Below are 6,267 nucleotides of genomic sequence, written 5' to 3' on the forward strand. Positions count from 1 at the left end.
AAGTAAAGATGCTTGTGGAGACACTCAAACTTAGAGTTAGGAGAAGCAGTTACCACACTCCTCTCAGTGAATAGTAGGCAAGGAAAACATGCCAAGTAGGTTAGCAGACAGGGATGGACCTGCACAATCATCCTTTGTCTCAGATGTCGTAGTGCCTGTATTTCAGAACTTGGATTCTGACATCATAGAACCTGACCCAGTACCTCAAGTCTGGGACAATATGCCGGAAATCTATTCTGTAGTATGTAGCAAAACAGGTCTGAGCAGGATCATGTCATTATAGAACGAGGACCATTATTCGTCCTCTGGGCCAGTATCCCAGGTCGGCCATCTTGTATTCTGGCGTCATAGCAAGACAGCGCCAGATTCCAAGTCTTGGGTTGTGATGTCATTCTGAGACCGCACCAGAATTCCAGGTCGACCATCTTGTGTCGGCCATATTTTATCCAGGTCGGCCATCTTGCATTGCCTTCTTGTATTCTGACGTCATATGAAGACAGTGCCAGTATTCCAAGTGAACCAGCGTGACATTAGACTGTTTTGAATTTCCCAACAATTTATACTGAGGACAACAACAACCTTCCTTCCACACTAGCACAACTGTGATTCTTCTTGAATTTCCCGCAAAACTGTGATTTTTCAACTAAAATTTGAACTCCCCCCCCCATTTTATACGTAGGTCAATGGTCCTTTGTCAGAGGGTAGGAACCCATGACGAACAAGGATGACGTTATCACGCCAGAAAATTATCATCAGAACCGATCCAGCCTACCTACTGAGAGGATTAGCAGCAGCTGACAGAGCTTAAAAGAGGCCTCAGCGTGTGTCTCTACTGAGCCAACTGCTCGAGTCGTGCAATATCCAGTTTTGTGGACGTTCGATTGTGACAGTGGATTGTTACTGAGCTGCGTGAGAACGAGGGCGGGCATTCTCGTTGTCAAGATTCCGGCCGATAGTGCCTGGCCACCACAATGGAGGCTCCCCGTGTTATGCTCCAAGGACATTGTAACCCCCTCACATTATGCTTGCCCTCCGAGGACAAATGATGGACTCCCTGCAACATTCTGTGTCATCCAGCACCATTGTTCGGAGAGTAGCAGTATCCAGACGAGAGCATTACCGTCCAGTGGTGTCAGATGTCGTTAACACCACGACAGAAACGGATGTGTTTGGAGTGGCGCTATGACTGGGAAGCATGGACTGCCGGTTAATAGTATTGCATTGTTCTCAGCGATGAATCGGTTCTGCGTTACACCGAATGACCATCGTCGGCGAGTATGGTGGCGATCTGGGGAGAGATCCTGGCGTCGGAATGTGGGAAGCTAAAGGATTTCGCCTGGTATTGATTGAGCAAACTCTGAGGGCACAAAGGTATGTCACGGACATCGTGTGTCCTCGTGTCTGTTCCTAACTGAAGCAGACAGACTAAAATCTTTATAGAAGAACGACTTCTCACAAGCCTGTTGCGATGGCCGGCCTGTGTGGCTGAGCGGTTCTAGGCGCTTCAGTCTGGAACCGCGCGCCCGCTACAGTCGCAGGTTCGAATCCTGCCGCGGGCAGTGATGTGTGTGATGTCCTTAGGTTAGTTAGGTTTAAGTAGTTCTAAGTTGTAGGGGACTGATGACCTCAGATATTAAGTCCCATCGTGCTCAGAGTCATTTGAACCATTTGAACCTATTGCGATGAAACCAGATATTCCATTACCTCAATACAAAACTAGCAGCGCTTTGACAGAATCAGTTTACACACTGTGCGCCTACAACTTAACTAAACACTGTTATCAAAAAGCAAGCAAAGTTTTTCGTGTTTCTGTGATGCCGTTCTTTAACTTCCTGTTGCTGTTGTGTCTTTCTTTTTACTTTCAATTACCTGTTGGTTATCGGTAAGATGAATTGTTCTCTATGTATTTTTTTGTAATTATATCGTTATTATTCGATTTCTGTAAAAAAAAATTACTTCAGTCAAATTTTCAAAATGTTGCTTAACACTTTTTAATTTCCTTTGCAGAATTAAATGCAGCTTTAATTACTTCTCTAGTTAGTTTACTTTCCCTCGGGCGAATTTTTTTATGATTTTGCAGATATTGGTTCCACTACTCACAGTTATCACACCGTGCACTTTGCAGTTAAGATTTTAAATATTTGAATATAAGACTAGGCATGTTCTTGCTTTTTTGTGACTGTGTTTACCTAAGTTGCACGGCATTATGTGGAGACTGATTCTCTCAAATAGCTGCCAATTTAGTATTAGAGAAACGGCGCAACATGCTAGGTGAGAAGTCGTCCTTCTATATACATTTTAATGTGTTTGTTTAGTTTTGTTTGTGTCCTTCCGCCTCCTTCAAAGCATAGTTTTCTGTATTCACTATAGAGAATAGATATTTCTTTAAAGCTTTGTTCGATATTTCTGTTAGCCACTTTACCACATAGCACATTCATTTTTTAAGATAACTGCTCTTTTCTCTTAGCTCTTGGGATACTTGCACAAAATTTAGCATAAAAAGCTGTTTTGTGCACTATTGTGATCGTTTTCATGTTTCGTACTTTCTTTGAAGTAGACGTTTGGGTTGCAGCTTTGGGTACTACGTTGCGACTCGGCAGCAAACAAATGACTGCACCATTTGGTAGTTCCACCGTCGGTGAGTTCCTTGCTGAATATTATTGCTCGCCATAGGGACGTGTTGTGTTAATGAGTTCAGTTGTGTTTGGATTGTAAGTGTGGAGGGAATTTTTCTTCTGACTGGTTTGATGCGGCCATTCACGAATACCTCACACGCGCTTACCTCTTCATCTACGAATAGTACTTGCAGACCGTGTCCTAAATTACTTGTTGGATGTATTCCAGTCTTCCCTTACTGTTTTTACCCACTACTGCTCAGTTCGCACTCAAACCCGAACGATTTGTTCCGGCGAGTCAATGATTGTGAACTTTTTGGAGGGGGATGCGCTAGTACGTCCCCTCATCTAATAACTAATGGTGTAATATGTTACTGTAAGCGCAACTTCTGGGCGAGTTTAAAATTGGGAAGCAGACGTGTTTGAAAGTTCTGAAAGGTGTAATGCTTTGGCAGCTGTCCACCAACTACCCAAAAAGGACGTAAGAATTGGTTCTTAATATAGCACCACAGAGGTTATTCCTTGACGTCTAAATACAAGTCCTATCATCCTGTCCCCTCTTCTTCCCAGTGTTTCCGATATGCTCCTTTTCTTCGTCGATTCTGCGGAGAACCTCCTCATTCTTTATCTGATCACTCCACTACTTTTCAACATTCTTATGTAGCGCCACATTTTAAACGCTTCGTCTCTTTGGTGTTCGCCGGCTGGAGTGTCCGAGCGGTTCTAGACGCTACAGTCTGGAACCGCGCCACAGCTACGGTCGCAGGTTCGAATCCTGCCTCGGGCATGGATGTGTGTGATGTCCTTAGGTTAGTTAGGTTTAAGCAGTTCTGAGTTCTAGGGGACTGATGACCGCAGAAGTTAAGTTCTATATTGCTCAGAGCCATTTGAACCATTTTTTTCTCTTGTGTTCTGGTTTTTCCACTATCCATCGTTCACTATCGTATAATGCTGTGCCGCGGACATATATTCTCAGAAGTTTTTTCCTCACCTTAAGGAACACCAATATAATAGGTCATGCATGACTCTCATCGCTGTTGCAAGACTTTCTGCAACTGCCTTTCACTCTGCCGTCTTTCTGTAATTGAATTTCACTCTGACACTTATTCTGATTGGCTATGAACGAATGGAACTTATCTGGCATTGTTGTTCAAACGCTCATGCATTATTCATGGAATAGCAAATCGTGAACGTAAGTTTTTGAGCACATCAGTGTCACGTGGTACAATTACCATCAAGAGCCAACCTATATTTTCCCGCTTGATCGGCATGCCTTAAACACGATAAATCACTTTTTTCACATACTTCACAATCTTTACTTATGTCGAAGTAAGTAGTAACATAAAATAATAAAATTATAAACAGCCGACCAGTTGCAATGGATAAAGAAATTCTTTACCTAGGTTTCGACAAATATAAATTTGTCTTCTTCAGAAGGTAGGTACATTAGTCCTTACTAATGTAGAATTGTAAGTACCAGTCGTCGTTATCATACTGCTGTAATGCAAGAGTTCTCTAATTTGTGTTAAAATCTATGCTTGGCTTATAAGTTTCATACTTTTCTAATGTAAGCTACGATGTTCATTGTCCTTAGGCTACCTTCTGAAGGAGACAAATTTATATTTGTCGAAACCTAGGTAAAGAATTTCTTTATCCATTGCAACTGGTCGGCTGTTTATAATTTTATTACGTGAAACCGTTGCTGTTGTGCACCTATATTTAAAATATTGAAGTAGCATAAAAACCGTTGATGTTTGGAACTTCAATAACTGAACAGTGCAGCTTCTACGAGATACGTGCTTCGATGACTATACAGATTTAGGTTTTCCGTCGTATCGCTATATAGAGAATGGCGGTGTTCCATGAATTAATAATTCGCAGCATCATTAAATTTCTGTTACGCCCAGCTGTTCAGCCAGCACAGCTCATGCACTTCGGTTACACCAGAGGGCGCCCGTATCTGTGAGATTGGAGTGCGGAGTGCCATCGTGACGTGAGAAGCGGAGTGAAATCAGGGCGGTTGACAATCTGATGATCTTAAAGGAATCGCTCGTATCTGTTTTGAAGCTAGCGTCGGGCCGTCGTGGGCAGCGTCGAGCAATTCTTCTGGTTCTGCGCCGGGTATAGAACAACGCGCAGACGGAGCTTGTGATTTTTAGGTACCAGCGGCCCTATGGAGATCGATGACACGATCGCCATGTTCATAATCTGGGCGAGAATGGAATTGGAATCGGCGAGCGAAAGTGAACTCTTCTAGGAATTTAGGGTACTGGAGCAACCTGCTGAATGCCGAAGCAGCAAGACAGCTGGGCAGATTGACAGCTGAGACTGATTGTGGCCTGTTGTCAACATCAGCCACCGTTCCAGCTGGAGCAGTGGACAGTGCAGTGGACAGCCCAGAAAAAAAATAAAAGGCATAACCGCCATTTTATGCATCCTACTTCTGCGATAGCCAGTTTCTTAGCTTTAGCTTCACTATAGTATTAGCGCCGATTAAGTCAATTAATTGGAATACATATTGAGTACAATTTCATGATAAGACTTTTATTGTGGATGTAATTATGCGGAAGGCATTCTAAGACAACGTAATTGTGAACCAATAAAAGAATCCGTAGTGTGAGCTTATTTATAAGTGTGAATTATTTACCGATCGTTATGAATGAGGTACTTCAGAAATATTAAAAGCCGTTCAACCGTGACTAATTCAAAACATATGTGCAGGTTTCGTCACCTTATCTGGAAGGCTAGAATATCGGTGTCGTTATTCAGACTAGTGTTTAGTTTGCGTCAAATCTAAACGTTCAGATTATTCAAATTAAAGTATACAATAATCATAAATCTTCTCCAATACCAACTGCTGCCAGATAAGACGGTTGTTATTGTCGTGTTGGATACTAGCACTCAGAAAGAAAGCACAGTGTTCGCTACTTCCGTGAAAATCGAAATTGTACCATAGTACAACAGTTGAAAGAGACAGTCTATAAAATTCTTCTGTGTTTGTGACCACATTGTCAACTAGAAAATTCCCACTTTTCGGCGACTATTGCAAGACGTCTTTCTCAGGATGTATTGCTAACATGAATTTCATTGACGCCAACGGCCTTGCCGCAGTGCTAACACCGGTTCCCGTCAGATCACCGAAGTTAAGCGCTGTCGGGCTGGGCTAGCACGTGGATGGTTGACCATCCGGTTTGCCGAGCCCTGTTGGCAAGCGGGGTGCACTCAGCCCTTGTGAGGCAAACTGAGGAGCTACATGATTGAAAAGTGGCGGCTCCGGTCTCGTAAACTGACATACGGCCGCGAGACTGGTGTGCTGACTACATGACCCTCCATATCCGCATCCAGTGACATCTGTGGTCTGAGGGTGACACGGCGGCCGGTCGGTACCGTTGGGCCTTCGTGCCCTGTTAGGGCGGAGTTGAATTTTATTGACTGTGAACTCAGAAGAATTTTATTGACTGTTACAACGGCCGCGGAAGCCTACGTTTACAGCTAGAAGAGAGTGTGTTTGTGGTGACTAGTGCTGCGTTATCATGCAAACGATTGAGTCAGGACTAATCTGCGTAAGTCATCAAGACGTTATGTTTGTGAAACACAACGAGGGCGCTGTTGGGCCTTGAATTTGGGGAGGAGAGCACTATTTGATTGAATT

The 6,267-nt window shown here is 43.4% G+C and overlaps 1 pseudogene; it reads left to right on the forward strand.

The window, feature by feature from the left end:
* The first annotated feature begins 5,707 nt into the window (after positions 1-5,707).
* On the forward strand, positions 5,708-5,825 carry LOC126253835 (5S ribosomal RNA; annotated as a pseudogene).
* Positions 5,826-6,267: the final 442 nt, after the last annotated feature.

This window comes from Schistocerca nitens, chromosome 4 (assembly GCF_023898315.1).
Source record: "Schistocerca nitens isolate TAMUIC-IGC-003100 chromosome 4, iqSchNite1.1, whole genome shotgun sequence".
NCBI classification, from domain to species: domain Eukaryota; kingdom Metazoa; phylum Arthropoda; class Insecta; order Orthoptera; family Acrididae; genus Schistocerca; species Schistocerca nitens.